We start from the raw sequence: 10597 nt of genomic DNA, 5'->3' as shown, positions 1-10597 counted from the left end.
GTTTTGTCACAGTGTGGGAATCTGACTAATGCATTCACTAATGCTAGTCCAGGGTCCCACAACATAGGCACTACCAAGATTTTAGGATAAATAAATATTTGTTTGGGGGAAGTGTCTTTTACACTGTGGAAAGGTTACCAGCCCCCCTGGACTCTACCTACTGGATGCCAGCAGCACTGCCAAGTTGTGACAATTAAAAATGTCTCAGCCAATTGCAGTGGTATGCACCTGTAATCCCAACAACACAGGAAGCTGAGGTAGAAGGATCCTTGAAACCAGGAATTAAGGGCTATAGTGTGCAAGTCAGATGTTTACACTAAGTATCAGTAGTGTGATCATGTCTGTGAATAGCCACTGCACTCCAATCTGGGCAACAAAGTAAGACCCCCATCTTGTATAAAAATAGAATTCCCCAGATATTTCCAATGTCCCCTGGCATGCAAATTCATCTGTACTTGAGAACCACTGGTCTGGTCCCACCTTGTTTCTAAAGGTCTAAAGAAAACTAATATTAAAAATAGTTTTTATTTTCACAAATTTGAATTATCATAAATTCAAATAGTTTTTATTATTTTTTAATTTCCACATTTTTTATTTATTTATTCTAATTTGTTATATATGACAGCAAAATATATAGCATTCATAGTACACATACAGAGCAAAATTTTTCATGTCTGTACACAAATTAGAGTAACACAATTCGTGTCTTCATACGTGTACTTAGGGCATGATTTCCATCCCATGTCACCATCTTTCCTACCATGCTGCCCCCTCTCTTCCCCTCCCTCCCCTTTCCCCTCCATTCCACCCATGCTCCTCCCACTCTTCATCCCCATTATGGATCAGCATCTTCATATCAGAGAAAACATTTGGTATTTGGTTTTGGGGGGGATTGGCTAGCTTCGCTTAGCATAATATTCTCCAATTCCATCCATTTGCCTGCTAATGCCATGATTTTACTCTTTTTTAATGCTGAGTTATATTCCATTGTGTATATATATACAACAGCTTCCTTATCCATTCATCTACTGAAGGGCATCTAGGTTGGTTCCACAGTTTAGCTATTGTGAATTGTGCTGCTATAAACATTGATGTGGCTGCATTACTATAGCATGCTATTTATAAGTCTTTTGAGTATAAACCAAGGAGTGGGATAACTGGATCAAATGATGGTACTATTCAAGTTTTCCAAGGAATCTCCATACTGCTTTCCATATTTGTTGCACCAATTTGAGTCCCACCAGAAATGTAGGAGTGTGCCTTTCTCCCCACATCCTTGCCAACACTTATTGTTGTTTGTATTCTTAATAGCTGCCATTCTGACTGGAGTGAGATGAAGTCCAAGAGTAGTTTTGATTTGCATTTCTCTAATTGCTAGAGATGTTGAACGTTTTTTCATATATTTGTTGATTCATTGTATATCATCTTCTGAGAATTGTCTATTCAGTTTCTTGGACCATTTATTGATTGGGCTATTTAGGGTTTTGGTGTTTAGCTTTTTTAGTTCTTTATATATCCTATAGTTTAGTGTTCTATCTGATATGTGAGTGGTAAAAATTTGCTCCCAAGATGTAGGCTCTCTCTTCACCTCACTGATTATTTCCTTTGCTGAGAAAAAGCTTTTTAGTTTGAATCCATCCCATTTGTTGATTCTTGATTTTAATTCTTGTGCTCTAGGAGTCTTATTAAGGAAGGTGGGGACTAATCTGACATGATGGAGATTTGGGCCTACTTTTTCTTCTATTAAGTGCAGTGTCTCTGGTTTAATTCCTAGGTCCTTGATCCACTTTGAGTTGAGTTTTGTGCATGGTGAGAGATAGGGGTTTAATTTCACTTTGTTGCATATGGATTTCCAGTTTCCCCCGCACCATTTGTTGAAGAATCTTTTCTTCAATGTATGTTTTGGGTGCTTTGTCTAAGATAACTGTATTATGTGTGTTAGTCTCTGTGTCCTCTATTCTGTACCATTGATCTACCAGTCTGTTTTGGTGCCAATACCATGCTTGTTTTTATTACTATTACTCTGTAGTATAGTTTGAGGTCTAGTATAGTGATGCCACTTGCTTCACTCTTCTTGCTTTAGCTATTCTGTGTCTCTTATTTTTCCAGATGAATTTCATGACTGCTTTGTCTGTTTCTGTGAGGAATGTCATTGGGATTTTGATTGGAATTGCATTAAATCCGTGTAGTGCTTTTGGTATTATGGTCATTTTGACAATATTAATTCTGCCTGTCCAAGAACAAGGGAGATCTTTCCCTTTCTTCTAAGGTCTTCTTTAATTTTTTTCCTTACCATTCTGTAATTTTCATTGTAGAGGCCTTTCACCTCTTTTGTTGATTCCCAAATTGTTGTTGTTGTTGTTGTTGTTGTTTGAGGTTATTGTAAATAGGGTAGTTTTCCTAGTTTCTCTTTCAGAGGATTTGTCACTGATGTACAGAAATGATTTTGATTGATAGGTGTTCATTTTATATCCTGCTACTTGGCTGATTTCATTTATTAGTTCTAGAAGTTTTCTGGTGGAATTTTTTGGATCTTCTAGGTATAGAATCATATCGTCAGCAAATATTGATAACTTGAGTTCTTCTTTTCCTATCTGTATCCCTTTAATTTCTTTCATCTGTCAACTTGCTCTGGCTAGAGTTTCAAGAGCTATGTTAAATAGAAGTGGTGAAAGAGGGCATCCCTGTCTTGTTTCAGTTTTTAGAAAGAATGCTTTCTATTTTTCTCCATTTCGAATGATGTTGGCCTGGGACTTAGCATAGATAGATTTTACAATGTTGAGATATGTTCCTGTTATCCCAAAATACAAGGGTGCTATATTTTGTTGAATGATTTTCTGCATCTATTGAGATGATCATATAATTCTTATTTTTAAGTCTATTCATGTGATGAATTACATTTATTGATTTCCATATGTGGAACCAACTTTGCATCCCTGGATGAACCCCACTTGATCGTGGTGCACTATCCTTTTGATATATTTTTATATTCAATTTGCTAGAATTTTATTGAGCATTTTTGCATCTATGTTCATTACAGTTGATCTGAAGTTTTTTGTTTGTTTGTTTTGATGTGTCTTTCTCTGGTTTTGGAATCAGGGTGATATTGGCCTCAGAGAATGAGTTTGAAAGTGTTCCCTCTTTTTCTATTTCATGAAATAATTTGAGGAGTATTGGTATTAGTTCTTCTTTGAAGGTCTTATAGAACTCAGCTATGTATCTATCTGCTCTGGGCTTTCCTTGGTTGGTAGGCTTCTGATGGCATCTTCTATTTCATTGCTTGAAATTGACCTGTTTAACTTGTGTATATCATTCTGACTCAGACTGGGAAAATCATATAACTCCAAAAATTTGTTGATGTCTTCAATATTTTCTATTTTATTGGAGTACAAATTTTCAAAATAATTTCTAATTGTCTTCTGTATTTCTGTAGTGTTCGTTGTGATATTTCCTTTTTCATCACAGATGTTAGTAATTTGAATTTTCTTTCCCCTTCTCTTTGTTAGCATGGCTAAGGGTTTATCAAATTTTTTTAGTTTTTTCAAAGAACCAACTCTTTGTTTTTTCAATTTTTCCAATTGTTTCTTTTGTTTGAATTCATTGATTTCAGCTCTGATTTTAATTATTTCCTGTCTTGTACTGTTTTTGGTGTTGATTTGTTCTTCTTTTTCTAGGGCTTTGAGATGTTATTTTAGGTTATTTATTTGTTGACTTTTTCTTCTTTTAAGGAATGAACTCCATGTAATAAACTTTCCTCTTAGTAATGCTTTCACAGTGTCCCAGAGATTTCAATATGTTGTATCAGTGTTCTCATTGGCCTCTAAGAATTTTTTAATCTCTTCTTTGATGTCTTTTGCAACCCACTGCTCATTAAATAGCATATTATGTAGTCTCCAGGTGTTGGAGTAGCTTTATTTTTTATTTTATCATTGATTTCTAATTTCATTCCATTATGATCTGATAGAATGCAGCGATAGTATCTCTATTATTTTTTTTTATTTGTTAAGAGTTGCTTTGTGGCATAATATATGGTCTATTTTAGAAAAGAACCCATGTGCTGCTGAGAAGAAAGTCTATTCTCTTGTTGAAGGATGAAATATTCTAAATATGTCAGTTAAGTCTGTTATTGATTGTATTATTGAGTTCTATAGTTTCTTTGTTTAGCATTTGTTTGGAAGATCTATCCAGTGGTGAAAGTGTTGTGTTAAAGTCCCCCAGAATTATTTTGTTGTGGTCAATTTGACTCTTGAGCTTGAGAAGAGTTTGTTTGATAAACGTAGATGCTCCATTGTTTGGGGCATATATATTTATAATTATTATGTCTTGTTGATGTATGGTTCCCTTAAGCAGTATGAAATGTCCTTCTTTATCCCTTTTGATTAACTTTGGCTTGAAGTCTACTTTATTTGATTTGAGGATGGAAACCCTGTTTGTTTCCACAGCCCATGTAAGTGGTATATTTTTTCCTAACCTTTCAGTCTGTGGATGTCTTTTCCTATGAGATGAAGTCTCTGGAAGGCAGCATATTGTTGGGTCTTTTTTTAAAATCCAATCTGCCAGTCTGTCTTTTGATTGATGACTTTAGGCCATTAACATTCAGGGTTCTTATTGATACATGTTTTGTATTCCTGATCATTTTGGTTTATTTTTGGTATTTAACCGGACTTTGTTTCTCCTTTGATCAGTGTTTCCTTTAGTGTAATAAGTCCCTTGCTGATTTTTATTCTTGTTTTTTTATTTCCTCTTATGGAATATTTTGCCAAGGATGTTCTGTAGTGCAGGCTTTCTAGTTGTAAATTCTTCTTTTGTTTATCATGGAAGTTTTTTTTTATTTTGTCATTAAATATAAAGCTTAATTTTGCTGGATATAAGATTCTTGGTTGGCATGCAGTTTCTTTCAGAGCTTGTATATGTTGTTCCAGGATCTTCTGGCTTTCAGGGTCCAGGCTGAAAATCTTCAGATATCCTAATTGGTTTCCCCTATATGTAATCTTATTCCTTCCTCTTGAGGCTTTTAAAATTCTCTCCTTATTCTGTATGCTAGGCATTTTCATTATAATGTACCTTGGTGTGGATCGGTTGTGATTTTACACATTGGTGTACTATAAGCCTCTTGTATTTGATTTTCCAATTCATTCTTTAGGTTTGGAAAATTTTTCTGTGATTATTTAATTGAATAGATTGTTCATTCCTTTGGTTTGGAACTCTATTCCTGCCTCTATCCAATAATTTTTAAATTTGGTCTTTTCATGTTATTCCATAATTCTTGAATGTTCTACTCATGGTTTCTTACCATCTACACTGTGTGGTCAACATTGTTTTTAAGATTATATAATTTGTCTTCATTGTCTGAGTTCTGTCTTCCCAGTGATCTAATTTGTTGGTGTTGCTTTCTATTGAGCTTTTAATTTGGTTTATTATTCCTTTCATTTCAAGGATTTTTGTTTGGTTGTTTTCAGAACCTCTGTCTTCTAATTGAAGTAATCTTTTGCTTCCTATATTTGTTTATGTATCCCTTTATTGAAATGATCTTTTGCTACCTGTATTTGCTCTCTTATATCATCCTTTAATTCACAGAACATTTTAATTATGTACATCCTCAACTCCTTCTCTGTCATTTCTTCTGTTGTGTTGGTCAGGGATTCTAATAATGTATTATCTTGGTTTGTTGGGGGCACTTTCTTCCCTTGTTTTTTCATGTTGTTTGTATGTCTTTACTTCTAGCACTGTGGATTCAAGGCATTACAGTTTTTACCCTATAGGCCTATAATTTCCTGGCAGGTTTCCAATACCTCTCCTTTAAGAGGGAGAACAATGTGAACAGATCCCAATACAAACAATATACAACCTTAAACCAAATAGCTGCTATTAAGACATTTAGGGTTTTGTCACAATATACAGAAATGCTAAATTCCATTATTATCTACAATATAAACAGTAGGTTTTCAAAAGTGTGTACTGTTTCTGATGGTGGACAAATAATTGGGGTGAGGTGTAGGATGAGATATTGAGGGTATAGGAGGTGAGGATATAGAGTTGTTAGGTATTAAAAAGTGTGAAAGAAGAATCTAAAGAAGTGAGACAAGAGAGAAAATGAATTTAGGGAGACAAAAAAAAAGTGGGAAGACAGTAGAATACAAAAAAAAACATAAACAAACATAAATGTAAAAACAAGAGATAAAAGAATTTACAACACCACTGTAATATACTATTCAGATATCCCAGTCCTCAGCAGCCTAACTCATTAAAAGTGCTTGGTTTCACAAATGTTGGGGATGTGATGACAGAAGAAGAGAGAGGGAAAAAAATCTCAAAGGAAGATACAAGGATTGTTTTCTATCTTTCCTGTATCTTTCTGTATTTTTTGTATCTTTTCCAGTATCTTTCCTGCTTCCCTTCTCATCCAGTAGGTGGGGCTGTCTGTTGTTTGCTGGTATCTCCACCCTTGTGATGGTGAAGGTTATTAGGGTGGGAGGATTGGTCTTGGGGACAGAGCTCCTGGAGGTGGGGTATAGTACTTGCTGGTCCTCCAATGGGAGACTGCACCCCCAAAGACCTCTTTTGAGGCCCGCTCGCGTGATGGGGGCACCTGGTCTTATCTCCTTATATCACCTGTAGGCCTCACAATTCCTGGTCTCTAATTTAGTCTCTAAACTGTATTTCACTCACCCGTCCCTTTCTACTTCCCAATCAGAAACTTTTCTCTCTGGAGGTTTTAAGGGCTGCTGTCTGGGGATACCACACCTGTCACAGAGAGCTGTTTTATATTGGGCAGTTCAGGACCTGATTTTGTGAGCTAGGGACAGGCCAGGTAGCAGCACTGTTCCAGGTTAGCGGCTGCCAGGGAAAGAGAGGAGTTGGGGACTTTTGGTAGACTGATACTGTTTCTAAGCCCCAGTGGGGGTTCTAAGCTGGGAGTTACTTCAACTAAATATGGCCACAAAGGTGTCCCAAGATGAAGGTGGCTGCTTTCAGCATTGGGGTTTTGGGTCGGATGGGTCTGGGCAATGGCATTGAGCAGCGTGTTCAGAGATGCAGCTCTATGGCACGCAGTGTTATGGCTGGCAGATGTCACTGGACCCAGGGCAGTGTCCCCAGGTGTAGGGAACTGCAGCAGTGGTTGCAGTGCCCCAAGATGGAGGTGACAGGAGGAGCCCCACATTGGTAGATGGGGGTTCCCACAAGAGTAGCAGAGCACGAGCTACATCGGGGTGTCCTGCGTGAAAGCAGTGGCTATGATCCCTTCATGGGTGAGCAGCCAGGAGTCCTTTGCAGGTGCTAATGCTGGTGGTCCTACTCAGGCACCCCGAGGACCGGTGTGGATGAGTGGCCAGGAGTCCTGTGCTGACATTGAGGCCTGTAAACGTGCACAGCACGGTGGCCAATTCCTGGGTGGGAGAAGCTGTTGGGGGTCCTCTGATCACTTGTAGAGAAACAGTATTGTCACTACTTGAATTTCTGGTCCTGGAGCAACACAGAATGCAGCCTCCCTCTAGCCTGCCATCTTGGATCTTCCCTAGTTTTTATTATTAACAGAAAATTTTCCCAAGGATATTAACTGAAAAGTAAGCCCCACTTTCACCTTCACAAATACTGTCCACCTTCCCATAGATGACCACTGTTAACAATTTCTTGTTAACATATTATAATTGGATAAGCTCAAGTATATCACTAGGATCTTGGCTTCCAATAAATGTTTATTGAAATCCTAAAGTTTCGTATTATGACTTTGGCAATTGAATTACACTGGGACTCATGAAAAAGTCACAACAACTATTCAAAGTCAAGGCTATTTTTTTCTTTTTTGTGCACCACAGTTCACACAGGCACATCATGCACACACACACACACACACACACACACACACATTTGTTTAGTCAAGAAGAATGGCAATAACTCATTCTCTGACAGAAAAAGACCACCGAAAATCAGTACTTGGGTCTCACTTGGCAACCAACATAGGTGATTGTTCCTGTTTCTCCAACCTCTTAATCTCAAAGGATTTCCCAGTAAAGGAAGATTTAAATGCTGCCTCAACAATATTTTTGCTGTTGCTGTTAAAATTAAGCTTTTTTTCAAAGACACTCTCAAATGTTTAACTTTAATATTTTTTAAGGTCTTACATGTGGGAGTTATTCTTCAGCTATTCAGGGTTTTTTTTCAATTAATCAATAAATTGTTTTAGGTGTAGTTTTGTGTGAGATAAGAATATTCAAATTAGGCCTGGGAATATAGCTCAGTTGGTAGAGTGCTTGCCTAGCATGTACAAAGCCCTTGGTTCAATCCCCAGCACCACCAAAAAAAAAAAAAAAAAGAATATTCAAATTAAAAGCTGTAATCATGACAATCTAATTTCAAGTACAACTAAGAGCAATTGCATTTGTATCAACATCAAGTATTAACTCATAAGCCAAATTTCTCATCCGTGTCACAAGTTCACCTTCATCAACTTTCCACTGCACAGCTGAAATTCTGCAAAGTGTTTTAGTTGAGTTCTGAGTCTATTTTGTCTCCCAATCTCTGTCAAAATTATTAATTTCCTGATTCCAGTGCCATGCAAATTTCCAGCACATAGAAAATCCAGATATATTAAATACTTTATTCAGGTAGTCAGAAAGCCTTCCAAAACTTACTGATAAATACATCTACACCTAAGCCACATATTTTCCCTTCAAACTTAGCAATACCTACAGCATATTACGTTTCCTTAAACTTTCCTATCCCAACCATGTATTCCTTATCTGAAAAGATATTGCTATCACCTTTGGGACTAAATGAGTTGAACTTAAAAAAAAGCAAAAAAAAAAAAAAAAAAAAAAAGATTCAAATGAAGCTATCCCCTTTCCCATCACACTCTGTGTCCTTTGTAATTTAATGCTTGTTGTTCTCATTTGTACCCCAAAACACAAAACCTTCTAAATAGAGATTCTCAGTAAATAATAGGCAGTCAGAATAAAGGGATGGGTAGATAATGACACATATACTTCAACATGGTTTATCCAATAGTTTAATATAAGTTTATTCTTGGAAAACTATTCTTAATTTTTTCCTTAATGACTACAAAAAAAAAATAAAGCTGAACCAAATATTCTTGGTTGATAGGGAATCACAAAAAATATATAATCTTTAGCAAAGTACATATTAATGCCTATGGGAAACACATCTGTCCCTCAGGCACATTGTCTAAAATATATTTGACCTTCAAAACTGGGCATAAGGGTTGAGGATATAGCTCAGTTGGTAGAGTGTTTGCCTCGCATGCACAAGGCCCTGGGTTCAATCCCCAGCACCACAAAAAAAAAAAGAAAAAAAAAAAAGAAAGAAAGAAAAGAAAACTTGACATAGATATTGAAAGCTTGAGAAACCAAGGTTATATAATTGTACAATAGGCTGCTATTGGCCATTTATTAATAAATGAGCTCTAGGGTACAAAAAAGTCAGACATGAAAGAGTGTAATCAAAGATATAAGCTAAGTGATTAGCAGCTTTAAAACTTCTCAATACATTTTTAATATATATTTATCATAGAACCAGTCAATAACAGAAGTGGTGAACACAAGAATTTTAAACTAGTGGTTATAACCAATAGCTAAATAAATATTAGCCTCCACAGAATTTGAAACCCAGCTTTTCATTTAAACAGAATGGGATGTTAAAACCTGATTGTGTAAGTTAATGTGCCAGTTACACAATGTTAAAATTGTTACATGTTTAACAGAGTCAGGTGTGCTTTTACTGATATACTTATAGTTGAAAATGTATTTTTTAATAAAATTCCATTCAAAGACTTGCAGAACCTCTGGTGCACCTTCCTGAAACCCTTATTTTACTAAACCATGTTTTAAACCACTGAATTAATGTGATTACTTAATTCCTGGATGTTTTTGTCAGTTTTTTTGCTGCTGTGACTAAAAGATCTGACCAGCACAACTGTAGAGGAGGAGAAGTTTATTTAGGCCTCAGGTTTCAGAGGTCTTAGTCCACAGAAGGTCGGCTCCATTCCTTGGGGCTCAAGGTGAGGCTGAACATCATGGCAGGAGAGTGCAGCAGAGGGAAGCAGCTCAGTGGTGATCAGAGAGCAGAGAGAGAGGTCTCCCCTGGCCAGATACAAACATATTCCCAAAGTCATGCCCAATTCCCACCTCCTCCAGCCACACCCTACCACTTCAGTTACCACTCAGTTAATTCCAATCAGGGGATTAAATCACTATTTGGGTTAAGACTCTTACACCCAATCATTTCTCCTCTGAACTTTCTTGCACTGTCTCACACGTGAGCTTTTGGGGGACACCTCACATCCAAACCATAACACTAGATAATGAGACATAACCTAAAAAAAATTTGCAGAGGGTGGTATATGCCTGTAATTCCAGCTACTCAGGAAAGCTCAGGAGGATTACTTGAGCCCAGGAGTTCAAGGCCAACATGGGCAATATGCAAGGCCCTGTCTCAAAAAATAAACAAATAAAATAAAATAAATTTGTGGAAGATCAGAGATCTACAGGGATAACCAATGAAAACTAGAATGCCTAGTGTATTGAACTTTTTCTTCACTATACCAGAAACAGATGTGCTATAAAAAGTAATCCTGTATATC

The 10597-nt window shown here is 36.7% G+C and overlaps 1 non-coding gene across 1 annotated transcript; it reads left to right on the top strand.

Moving 5' to 3' along the window:
• Positions 1-9221: 9221 nt before the first annotated feature.
• Positions 9222-9295, top strand: Trnaa-cgc (transfer RNA alanine (anticodon CGC)). The gene has a single exon. It is a non-coding gene; the product is annotated as a tRNA-Ala (tRNA).
• Positions 9296-10597: the final 1302 nt, after the last annotated feature.

This window comes from Marmota flaviventris, chromosome 7 (genome assembly GCF_047511675.1).
Source record: "Marmota flaviventris isolate mMarFla1 chromosome 7, mMarFla1.hap1, whole genome shotgun sequence".
NCBI lineage: Eukaryota > Metazoa > Chordata > Mammalia > Rodentia > Sciuridae > Marmota > Marmota flaviventris.
The sequence above is the reverse complement of the archived record's forward strand: the minus strand, read 5'-3'. Positions and strand labels throughout refer to the sequence as shown.